Genomic DNA, 14,632 nt, shown 5'->3' with positions numbered 1-14,632 from the left:
TATGAGAAACAAATCTTCTTTGTTATTAAACGTGATGAGACATGGATGGAAGTAGTTAGTCCTAGAACTATTTGGGTTACTGAAATGGGTTATGAAGTTGATCTAAACATTCTTGAAACATATGCAAAAACACTACTTGATGCACCTAGAGAACCATTTGAAGAAATTTTTGGAAATGCTGAAACTATTGAGTTTTGTTTCTATGCAGAAGCAGAGAAAAATAAGAGAGAAATTTATTAGAGATGTATCCAAGATGGCGAAGGAGGTTAAAGAAAATGTAATGAACTTAAGTGGTATATCCACTAGTGAACTAGAAGGACTAAAACCGAAAGCACATGTTTCACCGTTTGTCACTTCTTTTGATACCGACAGTGGAAAGGCACCTAAGTTTAAGAGAGTGGAAAGGAGGAAGAGAAAACCCTCACCGGTACCTTGTCCTTCTCCCAAGAGAACCAGAACACTAAGGAAGAAGTAACAAGAAGTTAGAGAACCTAAGAAGAAGCTTACACTGAAAAAGAAACAAACACTGGATACCCCTACTCTGGAAGAACTATTGAATGAGATAACACAAGAAGGAAATCTGATTAATGTAAACAAATTGTATAACTCTCTTAAGGATCCTGACAAGGAAACATTAGAAGAGAGAATTATTTTGCATTTAGATATCTATAAGAAAGTCTTGATTGAAGTTATAGATGATCTACCCAATGACTTGTATTTAAGGTTAGAAGCAAAAAGATTATCAGTAACGAAACTTGACAAGAAGTTGAAATTTGAAGCACTATTGGTGGTACATCTTGTGAATTGAAAAGAGGAAATTGATGAATTAATTTATGAGGCAAACCAGTCAGTTTTTGTCAGTGGAAACTAGCAAGTGAGCTTAATGGCTGGGAGAATCAAGGAGATTACTGATGAGACTATAGACAAATGGGATATATTTTTTATGGAAAAGAAAAAGAAAGAAGAAAGGAGCAGACCAAAAATGGACAAAACCTTTAAGGTATATCAGAAGGATAAGGATAAGGGTAAAGAAAAAGTTGGTTGTGTTCTGAAAATAAAGATTACAGATAATCTTCCACTTCTAGCTCAGGATATCCCAATGGTACATATAGCCAATCCACCAAATATGGGAACTGAAGATGTTATTCTTGATAATACTAACCCAGATTGTGAGATTCTTTTTTCTATGAACGTTGATAAACCGAATATTAACATTGTTGTAGTTAAGGAGTCTGCAAAAGTTAAGGAAGATGATGGTAAAGATAGTAAGATCTCTGAGACATTGGTAAATACTGTTGACTCTCAGAATACTGAGACACTGATAGAAGATAAAGGAACTAATACTGAGAAACAATCTGAGGTAGAGGTTCATGTTGGGATAGAGAAACCGACAAGGAATGTGAATAAAGAGGAATCAATTGTTGGTAATAAGGAAAAGATAATTAAGGTTATTGGAGAAGTATCTGTTGAGAGGAAAGCTATTGGTGAACCAAGCACATCTACAGGTGAATTTAGACCTACTAATGTGACAAGTGTTCTTTTGGATTCTATCAAAAGGATAATAGACTACAATGCCTTAGCATTTAAGGATATTGATGACACAATACCTATCTTGAAAATGATTGCACCAACATGTAAGATAGATCACATTAACAATTCTTTAGGTAAATTGGACACCTTGTCCAAATTCATTGCTGAAAATGTTCTAACTCTAGAGAAGGTGAATGAAGGAACAATTAAGGAGAGAGTTGATAAAGAGAAGAGTGAATTCTTTGTGAGCACTATTAAAAATTGTACAGAGCACTTAGATACACTGTTACGGATACTCAATTCTAAAATTTTGGAGTATAAGGAGTTGTATAGAGAAGCCTGTAAGCCTCACCATTTGACAAAGGAAATTGATGAGAAGATTAAAAAGGCACAAAAAGAGATTGATGACCTAGCAGACAATATGATAGGTTCTTCAGAACTTACATCAGTTTTTGAACAAAAAATGGCAATGTTTGAAGAAAAATTGGAGAACTTGGAGAAAGAAAAGGCAAGAATAAGGTTGAAGGCCTGGGAGTTGAAGAGAAAAATTGGTCCAAGATTGGACAATCTTGTTACTCTGAAGGTTGAATTAACTAAGGCAACAATCCCTGGAGAAAGATCATCGGAGTAATAGATGCTCTATCTCACCGGTATGATCTAGTAGACTGAGAAGATTCTTTTTGATAGTAACAAGTTTATGCAGAGTTTGAACTTAGTTTTTGTGGATATCTTTCAGATTGTAACCAACCAGTTACAGACTTTAAGGTAGAAATTTTGTACTCTTTCATTCTTTTTTGACATCCTTTGTCATTGATGTCAAAGGGTGAGTAGTGAAGAGAAAAATATATGCACATAGGAGATCACTTACTTAGGGGGAGCACACTTCTTTTGGATCTCAGTTTTGGGATAACAGTTTTGTATTTTTCTCATGAGTGTTTCCATCAATGCCAAAGGGGGAGATTGTTGGAATTATACACTCATATGGGAATGGTTCATGTTTTCATTCATGGCAACCAACCGGTATTAGGTATCTACACACACACCGGCAACAGGGTCCACACTGATACCATCTACCGACACCGACAAGCATATTCACTGACAATGAAGTATATCAGCACTCAAGCCAACATAAGACAAGTTTTGTTTATGCGAATTGTATTGTAAATATAATTATCTTTTGTAAGTCGACCTGGTATATTGTAAAGACTCATATATGTATGAGATCTCATAGGTCATTTTGTATTGTAGGAGATTATTGTATGAGGTGATATAGAGGACAACAAAAGGTTTTTGTTAAGGTATCTGATTGAGCTTAAACTGGTATTGAACTAGGCATTAGAGATGATGTTTTGAGCAGTACATTGTATTGGATTTAATTATCCATTTTCTAGTTAGTGAGACTCTTCTATTGATCAGTAAGCTCTAGGCTGTTGGCCTTCCTGCATGTGCAGGCCCATATTGTAAGTAATATTTATTCATATTGGCCAGTGAGTAAATATTGTGGGTCACAAATCCCACTGAGGTTTTTCCCACACTGGGTTTCCTCATTAAAATATATTGTGTTATGGTGTGCATTTATGTTGTGTTTGTTATTTCTATTTACTACATTATTTCTTGCTTACCGGTACATTGATTTGGGTTGCAAAGTTATAAATAAGTTTAAAAATTCCACTAACTAGTTAGACACTGATTCACCCCCCCTCTCAGTGTCTTTGAGACTGTCATTGAATCTAACATTGAAGACCTTGTTTGATCAAGACCCGGATTTTGCAGAACCTTGGAAAGCATGTAGAGAACTGGTTATGGTTGATAGAAGCAAATGGTTGGATTATTTCATTCAAGATGAGATGTTATTCAAGGGAGTTCAATTATGCATACCTAAGAGTTCCATGAGAGAAAACCTAATCAAAGAGAAACATAGTGGAGGTTTAGCTGGACATTTTGGCATTGATAAAATAGTTGCATTGGTGAGTGAGAAGTACTTTTGGCCCCAGATTCATAAGGATGTTAAGAGATATGTGCGGAGTTGTAGAGTTTGTCAAGTTGCCAAATGTGGGATTGTATAAACCTTTGACAATATCAGTAAGACCTTGGGAGGATATAAACATGGATTTTGTACTTGGATTACCTAAGACACTGAGAGGGAATGATTCTATATTTGTGGTTGTGGATATATTTTCAAAGATGGCTCATTTCATACCTTGTAAGAAGACATTAGATGCACTGCTTGTAGCAGACCTATTTTTCAAGGAAGTGGTAAGATTGCATGGATTACCTAAGAGCATAGTTTCAGACAGAGAAACTAAGTTTGTTGGCTATTTTTGGAGAACACTCTGGAAGAAGATGGAGACAGATTTGAAGTTTAGTTCTACTTTTCATCCAGAGACTGATGGACTGACAAAAGTAGTTAACTGAAGTTTGGGAAACCTGTGGAGATGTTTAGTGGGAGATAAAACTGGAAGTTGGGATTTGATCCTTGCACAAGCAGAGTTTGCCTATAACAATTCATTGAATAGAAGTACTGAAAAAACACCTTTTGAGATTGTTACCAGAGTGCATCCTAGAGGAATAATAGAATTGAGAGACATTAGCAATGAAGACTAGAAATGTTCAGAAGCAGAAGAATTTGTAGATCACATGAAACATTGTATATTTAGGTTAGACAACATTTGGAAGACATGAATAGAAAATATAAGGAGAAGGTGGATGAGAAGAGGAGACATAAGGAATTTGAATTTGGTGATTAAGTGATGGTATATTTGAGAAAAGAGAGATTCCCGGTTGGAACCTATAATAAGTTGCAGATGAAGAAGTTTGGACCCTGTAAAATCTTGGGGAAGTTTAGTTCTAGAAATGCATATGAAATAGAGCTACTAGATAATCCAAGTATTTCACCTATATTCAACATTGCAAATCTTCATGAGTACCATGACCCAAATTCAGTGAGGAAAGTGTTGTAGGCCTTGAGAGACAATTACCTTAGAAGGAACCAGAACAGATTGAAGAGATTTTGGACAGTAGGATTGGTCGTAGTACCTGGAATAGTCAGTACAAAGAATATCTTGTGAAGTGGAAGAGAAAACCAATTGAAGATTCATCTTGGATTTCTCAGTAGAGGCAGACTGCCTTGGCTTCCCTCTAACCCCAGCAAAGTGAGAGGCTCACTTTTTCATTAGCTCTGGATGTCTGATGCAGGAGAATCCCTGGTTCACAACAATCTTGCATCAACCAAAAACATTTTCTTTTCTATTTTGTTTTCTGTTTGCAGTTTTAGTTTTCCTTTCTGTGTATCCCAGTTTTGGCTCACTAGATCCTGTGGAGTTGGATTCTACTTGAAGACTTGATCATCTTTCTTTCTTTCAAACCACATCTCTTTTGGATCACTTTCCAGAAAGATATCACTACCAGTTTTCATGATAGTTTCTTGTTACCGGTTGCCCGAGACCTATTCTGGTGATCTACCGGAACCCATTCCGAAGCTTGCAGAGCCTTGGATGTTGATCTTGATGTTTCTTGGTGTGTGGCCGAACTTCTACATTTCACCCTTTGGATTTTTCAGAGGAATCTCTTGGCAGAGGCCGACCTTGTTCATTTTGCACGTTAGGTCTTATTCTTCGGGTTTTGATCTCTTTTGTGCCAACTGGATTCTTTGGATCGATATATATATTTGTAATCATGCTTTAGAATGAAAGGAATCAGAGAACTAAGAAGTATCAAATAGATAGACTGTGCCTAGAAGATAGATCTTTCGTTTCAAGGTCCTTGTTTGACCTATTCTACTAGGCTTGTGTGCCAATATGTTGTAACCCGGTTGTTACTGGTTGGATGTAATTATCTTTTATGCATTAAAACTATATGTTCCATATCTGCGTGTTTCCGTTGTGTTTACTCTTGTTGACCGATTGGGAATGATCTCCTTGTGGTCCCTCCTCGCTGGTGACTGCTTCAAAAATCCTTGTACAAGAACCATGGCTTGAAAAAACTATCTAAAAGAAAGAAATGAAAAATAAGAGATAAGATTATAGACAGGTATCAATAAAATGGAGGAGAAAACTGACTGAAACAATAAATGGTGCCCATAAAAGTGTCACTAGTTGACTAGAAATTTAATGCTCTATGATGAGTCTTTCTACAACAGAAAATATAGGGGAAATTAATTCAAACCCTGATAAAAGTTTATTTTATTTTACACGCAAATTAATCGGCTGCAAATTGTGAAATTATCAAACTAATAAAAAATATAATTATCAAAGCCAAATTCAAGTTAATCTTTACTACACTTTAGTCATCATCAAAGATTGAGGGTTTTTTACATGTAGCTGATGAAAACCTTATCCCAAAAGGAAATCTCACCGAAATTTAAGAGAGTTTGTCATAGAGGATATACAACAACTACAAGATACGAATATGAAATAATTCAACAGATAAATAAATTTAGAGAGAAAAATCAAAATCTACAACTTAGCTTTGAAAATAAAGCAAAATTTTAGAAAACAAAATTTGAAACACAAATAAAGAATTCCACACCTGACCACTCCTATTACCCAACTGAAAATATGCTCAAAATATTGTGATCCGACTAATGTTATGTTATTTAATTTATCAAATGAGATTTCGAAATAGAAAATTATATTCATCATTTTTAATATATACTTACAATGTAATCTAATTGCACCTTCACCTTTATTATGTATAGATGGGTGCTTACATAAAAATGCATCAAGGGATTTGTTTACATTATGAAAATTATATTTTCATATCTTCATTTACATTGCTTAACACATTAATTTTTTTTGTCTAATCAATATAGACCTTTAAATAACAAATGACACATCTATGTGCTTCTGTTCCTCACCCTATGGAAAACAAAGAAAGGCTAAATTTGAACTTGTTACAAAACATTTCTTCAATGGATTATAAACAAATATGTAATATGAGAGTAAGTGCACAGAGATGGGGGACCAAAAAGGGGTCTTAAGATGCCACTTTTTTTTAAAAAATCAACAAAGTTTGAACTTTGACAAGAAAATGAAGATAGTTACACTCAAAATATGAAGATGCAGCAAGAACAAGAGTTGTAGTAATTCGAGTCAACTTTCTAAACTACTATTTTTTTTTTAATATTGGAGATAATGGGTTTCAAAAAAGGGGAGCACACAAAGTGGTCCCCCCCCTTTTTTTTCTTCTTTTTTCCCGAAAAATACAACATAACACCTAGTGTGCTCCCCCTAAAATGTCAATTTTCTTTGAAATTTTTTAAATTATTCTAGAGAAAAATTAGCTAACACCATATAGTTTATGCTAGTTTTTTTGGCTAATTTTTAATGAATATATGATTTTTAACTAATTTTCAAAGCGAACGCATCCTGAAAAATAGAATTTTGAGTGTGCTCCCCCCTAAAATTTGTGAAAGCTAATCAACATTTTTTTGAAATTGTGTAGAATGGACTCTAGTTTCTAAAAATATAATATGTTTCAAAATTCAATGAACAAGTAAAAATCTATTCCCAAAATATGACATGTTGGTTTTTTACAATAAATGGACACATTGGCAAAATAAATTAGAGATGAAGACCTTAACATTATCGAAATAAGAAAAGAATTATATGGTTGGATAGCTAAGAGAGAGATTGAGACTGTCATGGTGTTTATTTTTATTTGCATTAAAACACGTGCGACCCAAATAAAGAGGACAAACAAAAAGGTGAGAAAATTTTGCATGTTTGCAAAAAAACACATCTCAAGCTTAAGAAGGACATCCAAGACTTTGGGTTGGATTCCCAAGGAAAATCCAAGCCTAAGGAGCCTAAATATTGGTTTTTCCCAAAGAAATTACTTTGGCGCACCTCAAATATGACACATGCCTAATTTGGCATGTGCCAAATTTAAAAAACTTATTTTCAATTTGGCACACGTCAAATATATCATGTGTCGAATCTCTCATATTGAGAATTTTTATCTTTCTACTCTCAAGTCTCTCTCTCTCTTACATTGCAATACCTCTCTTCACATGCTTCTCTCTCTCTCTCTCTCTCTCTCAGGTCTCTCCCACTCTTTCCCTCCCTCTCTCAGGTCTCTCTCTCCCATTCTTTCCCTCCATTCCCCCTGGTCTCTCTCACTCTCTTTCCCCCTAGAGGCTTGCCTCTCTTTTCCTCCTTCTCTCAAGTACCTATCCCTCTATTTCCCTCTTTCACTAGGTCTCTCTCTCTCTCTCTCTCTCTTCCCCCAAGGGTCTACCTCTCTTTTCCTACCTCTCTCAAGTATCTCTCCCTAACTTTCCCTTAATAGGACCCAGAGGCAATTGAGAGGAGGGGGAGTGAATTAGTTATCTAATAAATTTATCTCAAATGCAACTTTAACCAAACTTGAAACTTAATACCGGTAAACAGGTTAACAATTAATAATAGTACCGGTGAAACTTAATGCTTGAAACAAAAAGGGAAACAATGTCCAAAACACATAACACAAAGATTAGTACATGGAAACCCTGTAAGGGGAAAAACCATGGTGAGAAACCTTACCCACAATCAGATGATACTATTGCAGATAGTATGTGTTTACAAATGGGGTCTATTAGGTCCTAGAGACAACTGAGAGGGGGGGGGGTGAATCAGTTGTCAAATAAATTCAAACCAAAAACAACTTAACCAATTTAATGCTTAATACCGGTAAACCAGTCTTTTATGTCAGTAGATAGTTTTATCAGTTAATTGCAATACCGGTAAAGATTAATGCATGAAACAAAAGGACAATAACATCCACAACACATAACACCAATATTTGTATGTGGAAACCTTGTAAGGGGAAAAACCACGGTGGGAAACCTTACCCACAATCAGACGATACTACTGTAGATAGTAAGTGTATACAAATGGGGTTTGCACATGCAGAAAGGCCAAGTGCCTAGAGCTCACTACTCAAAAACAAAACAGGAGTCACACTGACTACAATTGGATGGTTAAATCCAATAAGAATGCACTGCTCAAATTTGCATCTTACTATGCTGGATTCAGTACCGGTGTAGTTCTGATTGTCTTCACAAAACCTTCTATCAACCTTCAAATGATGTTTGCGTGTATAGCTCTGCTTATTCTCACATATACCTTCACACAATTCTTTTTTGCATTCCACATCCGATCTTACAAATAAGATCTTACTTTTATATCATAACCTAAGACCAATTTTAGTAGGTCGGCTCTAAAGAATATTACAATAAAATCAATTTACAAATAAAAAACTATCCGATGAAATAACCGATTCAACATGTCGACTTGATGCATTTACAACAATAATAAAACATCTCCATAGCGTGCCATGCTGATCTAGAATAGATAAGCCTGCCGGTGTATAACCTGGACCTATTTGCCGGTAACAACAAATATGTAAATATGAATATGCCAATGAATAAAACTTCAAGACAAAGTGTTCAAATGATGTCTTCAACATGACCAGGTGTTTTCCATGCCATTCCAAGTACCGGTGAACATTATATCCTACCGGTGTACCAGATACCGGTGATTGTGCATAAGTCACTTGCTTGCCGGTGAATGTTGCTGATTCTCCAAAGCACCAGAGTTGATAAGTGTTAGTAGGTGTTGACATCAATGACAAAACCATACCAAAATACCAACAATCTCCCCCTTTGGCATTGATGGCAACACAAGATGGAAAAACCATCAAAGTGCCAAATACCAAAAACCAACAATCTCCCAAAAGAGATCATAACCATAAATCAAAATACAGATAGAGAGAGTAACAATCTCCCTCAAAATAACAATCTCTCCCCTTGGGAGTAACATGTGTTTTCCTTGTGTTTTTCCCCTTTGACATCAAATGCCAAAGTAGTATAAAACCATTTTTCAGATACAGAATACCAACCAGTTCAGTTTACCAACTACTCCCCTTGAGAAGTAGCTTCCTCATCAAAGCCGGAGTAAAAGATTTCTCTGCTAATTATGTCAGTTGATGACAAACATCAACTTTCTAAGTCTACCGGTGGGGGTATGACCCCAAGCTAGTCTCTGAGATATTCAAAGGTTTCCTTAGGCAGAGGTTTAGTGAAAATATCTGCAATCTGCTCTTTAGTATTCACATAAACTAGTTTTATTTCTTTTGCTTCAACATTTTCCCTTAGAAAATTTAGTTTTTATAGAAACATGTTTGGTTTTAGAATGTAATACCATATTTTTTGATATATCAATTGCTACAGTGTTATAACAATAGATAGTAATAGGTTCCTTGCATTTTACCTTTATGTCTTTCAACATTTGCTTAAGCCATAGTACCTATGTATAGTTAGTTGCTGCTGCAACTATTTTGATTTTGCTGTTGATAAAGATGTACAACTTTGTTTCTTACTCAACCAAGAAATTATTCTGCTTCCAAGAAAAAATTCTCCGCTGGTGGTGCTTTTCCTATCATCCACATCTCCTACCGAATTTGCATCTGTGTATGCACATAATTCAAAGTTTTCATCTCTAGGATACCATAATCCAAGATTTGTAGTGCCTTGTAAGTATCAAAAAATTCTTTTTACTGCTGATTCCTGATTTTCTCTAGGATTACTTTGAAATCTTGAAACAATACATACTGCATTCATGATATCAGGTCTAGTTTGTGTCAAATATAGTAAACCTCCTATCATATATTTGTACCTAGTCAGATTAACAGGTGTAGATTCATCTCGTAGTGATAGTTTGTCATTTGTAGTCATAGGTGTGCTTACCGATTTAGAGTTCTCCATCCCAAATTTCTTTAGTAACTCCTTCAAGTACTTGGATTGACTCAAGAATATACCTTTATCAGTTTGTGAAATCTGCAATCCTAAAAAGAATTTTATTTCTCCAATCATAGACATTTCAAATTCTTGCTGCATTTCAATAGAAAATTCTTCACATAATCCATCTTCTCCTCCAAATATTATATCATCAACAAAAAATTATATAACTAAGATGTCATCATTAGTCACTTTATAATATAAGTTACTGTCATCATTACCTTTAGAAAAATCAATCTTCAAAATATACTTATCTAATCTTGCATACCAAGCTCTTGGAGCTTGCTTCAACCCATACAAAGCTTTCCTTAACTTGCAAACCATATCTTTGTTATCTATCAAGGAAAATCCATCAGGTTGGTCAATGTAAACTTCTTCATCAAGATCTCCATTTAGAAATGCACATTTAATATCCATTTGATATACTTTGTAGTTCTTGTGTGCTGCAAAGGCCAAGAATAATATAACTGCCTCAATTCTAGCTACCGGTGCAAAGGTTTCATTATAATCAATTCCTTCTTTCTGAGAATATCCCTTACACACTAGTCTTGCTTTATTTTTTATTACCTTACCATCTTCATTAAGTTTGTTTTTGAAAACCCATTTTGTTCCAATCACATTTTTGTCTTTAGGCCAGGGAACTAATGTCCAAGTGTTATTTTTCTCAATTTGTTCTAATTCTTCTTCCATAGCTTTAATCCAGTGTTTATCTTCACATGCCTCATTAACTGATGATGGTTCAATTTGAGAAATAAGACATACCTCTTCATTTTCCAGTCTTCCTCTTGTCATAACTCCTTTATACTTGTTTCCAATTATCTGATCTTCAGAGTGATTGAGTCTTACATACCGAGGTGTCTTTGTTTGCTGTTGTTCCTCAGTTATAGTAGAATTTTTAGATGATACCACTGTAACTGGATCTTTGCTCTGTACCGGTGGGTTCAGTGTAGGTTCATTTGTCAGTATTTCTATTGCCAGTTCAAAGTCTATATACCTAGAAGTTTCTCTGAATTGTTCATCAATCTTCACATTTGTACTCTCAAAAAATTTCTACAATCTTTTGTTAAAACATCTATATGCCTTACTCTTAGATGAATAACCAAGAAATATTCCTTCATCACTTCTAGGATCAAATTTTCCAATAGAATCATCTTTTCTATTATAACATTTACTTCCAAATATTCTGAAATATTTAAGAGTAGGAGTAATACCAAATCATAGTTATTGAGGGGTCTTACTGGTTTCACCTTTGATGTGAAATTTGTTAAATGTATAGACCGTTGTACTTACTGCTTCTCTCGAATATACATGTGGTAGATTTGCTTCTGATAACATACTTTTGGCTGCATCCAAGATAGTTTTATTTTTCCTTTTTACAACTCCATTCTGTTGTGGTGTCTGAGGTGCTGATAGCTGTCTTCTAATTCCAATCACTTCACATAATGCATTAAATTCCTTAGATGTAAATTCTCCTCCTTCATCTGATCTTAGACATTTGATTTTCTTACTGGTTTCATTCTCTACCATTGCTTTGAATAGTTTGAAATTCCCAAGTGCTTCTATTTTTTCTCTAAGAAAAGTGACCCAACACATTCTAGAATAGTCATCAATGATTAGCATGAAATATCTATCACCCTATAAACTTTTAGTTCTAGCTGGACCACATAAATCAGTATGAATTAAGTCAAGATAACTATTAGATTTTTCTAGAATACTTTTAAAAGTAGCTCTAAGTTGTTTTCCAAATTGACATTCCTTACATACCAGATTGTGAGGCTTAACGATCTTAGGTAAATCTCTAACTGCCTTAGTGGTACTAATTTTTACCATGCAATCAAAATTTACATGACAAAGTCTTTTATGCCATAGCCAACTTTCATCAATATGAGCAATCAAGCATGTCTTTTCATTGTTATTCAAATGAAAGATATTACCTCTAGTTTGACTACCGGTTGCAATTTCCAAACAAGTTCTGTTCATAATTTTGCATTTTTCATTCTTGAATTGTAACTGAAATCCTTTCTCAACTAATTGACCAACACTCAAAAGATTATGCTTTAAACCTTCAACATAGTAAACATTGTCAATATTATGCTTACCATCAAGAGATATTGTACCTTTACCTTTGATCAAACAAGCTTTATCATCACCAAATCTCACTAGACCTCCATTATATTCCTGAAAAGTTAGGAATTTACTTTTATCACTAGTCATATGGTGTGAGCATACTGAATCAATGATCCATTCATCCTTAACTTCAATTTTAGTTGCCAAGGTCTGCTCTACCGGTTGAATAGTAGGTGTCGGTTGATCTTTTGTTATAGCAACAAAAACCCATCCATTTTCTTCTCCTCATCAGAATCATCAGTCACTCCTTCATCAACAAGATAACAAGATTTGTCTTTATTCTTCTTAAATTTGTATCTCTAATATTCAGGGTTAGGCTTGTATGTTCTTCTAGTTTCTTCTCTTAGTCTAGCATGTCTATCAGGGCATCTTGAAGCCATATGACCAATCTTATTACAATTAAAACATTTAAAGGGTGCTTTACCTTCATACTTACTTCCAACTGGACCTTTAGGCATTTTCCTTGCAAATAGTGCTTCAAGTTCTTCATTTTCTCTCCCGCTTTCTTCATGTTCTCTTGCATAAAAGGCTTTCCAATGAGACTTGTCAAATGATGGTGCAGATGATGTTGATGCTTTGAAGGCTAAATCTATCTTTATAGTAGCAATAGGACCAATTTCAAAAGCTGAAAGTTTTCCTATCAATGTATCCCTAGTTACTGATGTATTAGGCATTGTTCTTAACTCATTTATAGCACTGACTTTCATTTTATATGTAGGTGGAAATCCTCTTAAAATTTTTTGAAACAATTTCATCTTCACTTAAGGTTCCTCCACAACATTTAATACCCAAAACAATTTCATTTACTCTTTCCATAAAAGTAGAAATCCTTTCATTTTCTTCCATTTTCAGATTTTCATACCTAACCTGAAAGCTTTCAAGTTTTGCAATTTTGACTATGGAATCTCCTTCATTGAGTGTTTCCAAATGATCCCTTATAGCTTTAGCAGTAGATCTATCTGATAATCCCATCATTTGCTGATCTGACAATGCGCTCAAAAGTGCTTCTCTTGCTTTGCAATCATTTTCCTCATCTTTAGCTAAGTTAGGTGGATTAGGTTGATTCTGAGTAGGAGCAGTATAGCCATTCTTTGTAACATCCCAGATGTCCTTTCCAATGCAATTTAGATGTGTCTCCATTCTGATCTTCCATATGCCATAGTTGGTTCCATCAAGTTTAGGACTATCCATCCTGAAATAGTTAGTAGACATTGGATCTCCTCAAGCTGTTAAACTTCTACAAAAGAGGACTAGGCTTTGATACCAATTGTTAGGTTCCAAAGACAATTGAGATGGGGGGGTGAATTAGTTGTCAAATAAATTCAGACCAAAAACAACTTAGCCAATTTAATGCTTAATACCGATAAACCAGTCTTTTATGTTGGTAGATAGTTTTATCAGTTAATTGCAATACCGGTAAAGATTAATGCATGAAACAAAAGGACAATAACATCCACAACACATAACACCAATATTTGTATGTGGGAAACCTTACCCACAATCAGATGATACTATTGCACATAGTAAGTGTATACAAATGGGGTCTGGACATGCAGAAAGGCCAAGTGCCTAGAGCTCACTGCTCAAACACAAAACAGGAGTCACACTGACTACAATTGGATGGTTAAATCCAATAAGAATGTACTGCTCAAATTTGCATCTTACTATGTTGGATTCAGTACTGGTGTAGTTCTGATTGTCTTCACAAAACCTTCTATCAACTTTCAAATGATGTATGCATGTATAGCTCTGCTTATTCTCGCATACACCTTCACACAATTCTTTTTTGCATTCCACATCCAATCTTACAAATAAGATCTTACTTTTATATCATAACCTAAAACAAATTTTAGTAGGTCGGCTCTAAAGAATATTACAATAAAATCAATCTACAAATAAAACAATATCTGATGAAATAACCAATTTAACATGTTGGCTTGATGAATTTACAACAATAATAAAACATCTTCATAGCGTGCCATGCTGATCTGGAATAGATAAGCTTGTCAGTGTATAACCTGGACCTATTTGTCGGTAACAACAAATATGCAAATATGAATATGCCAATGAACATAACTTCAAGAAAATGTGTTCAAATGATGTCTTCAACATGACTAGGTGTTTTCCATGCAATTCCAAGTGCTGGTGAACATTATATCCTGTTGGTGTACGAGATACCGGTGAATGTTGTTGATTCTT

This window comes from Cryptomeria japonica, chromosome 8 (assembly GCF_030272615.1).
Source record: "Cryptomeria japonica chromosome 8, Sugi_1.0, whole genome shotgun sequence".
Lineage (NCBI taxonomy): Eukaryota > Viridiplantae > Streptophyta > Pinopsida > Cupressales > Cupressaceae > Cryptomeria > Cryptomeria japonica.
This window is presented reverse-complemented; position numbering follows the sequence as displayed.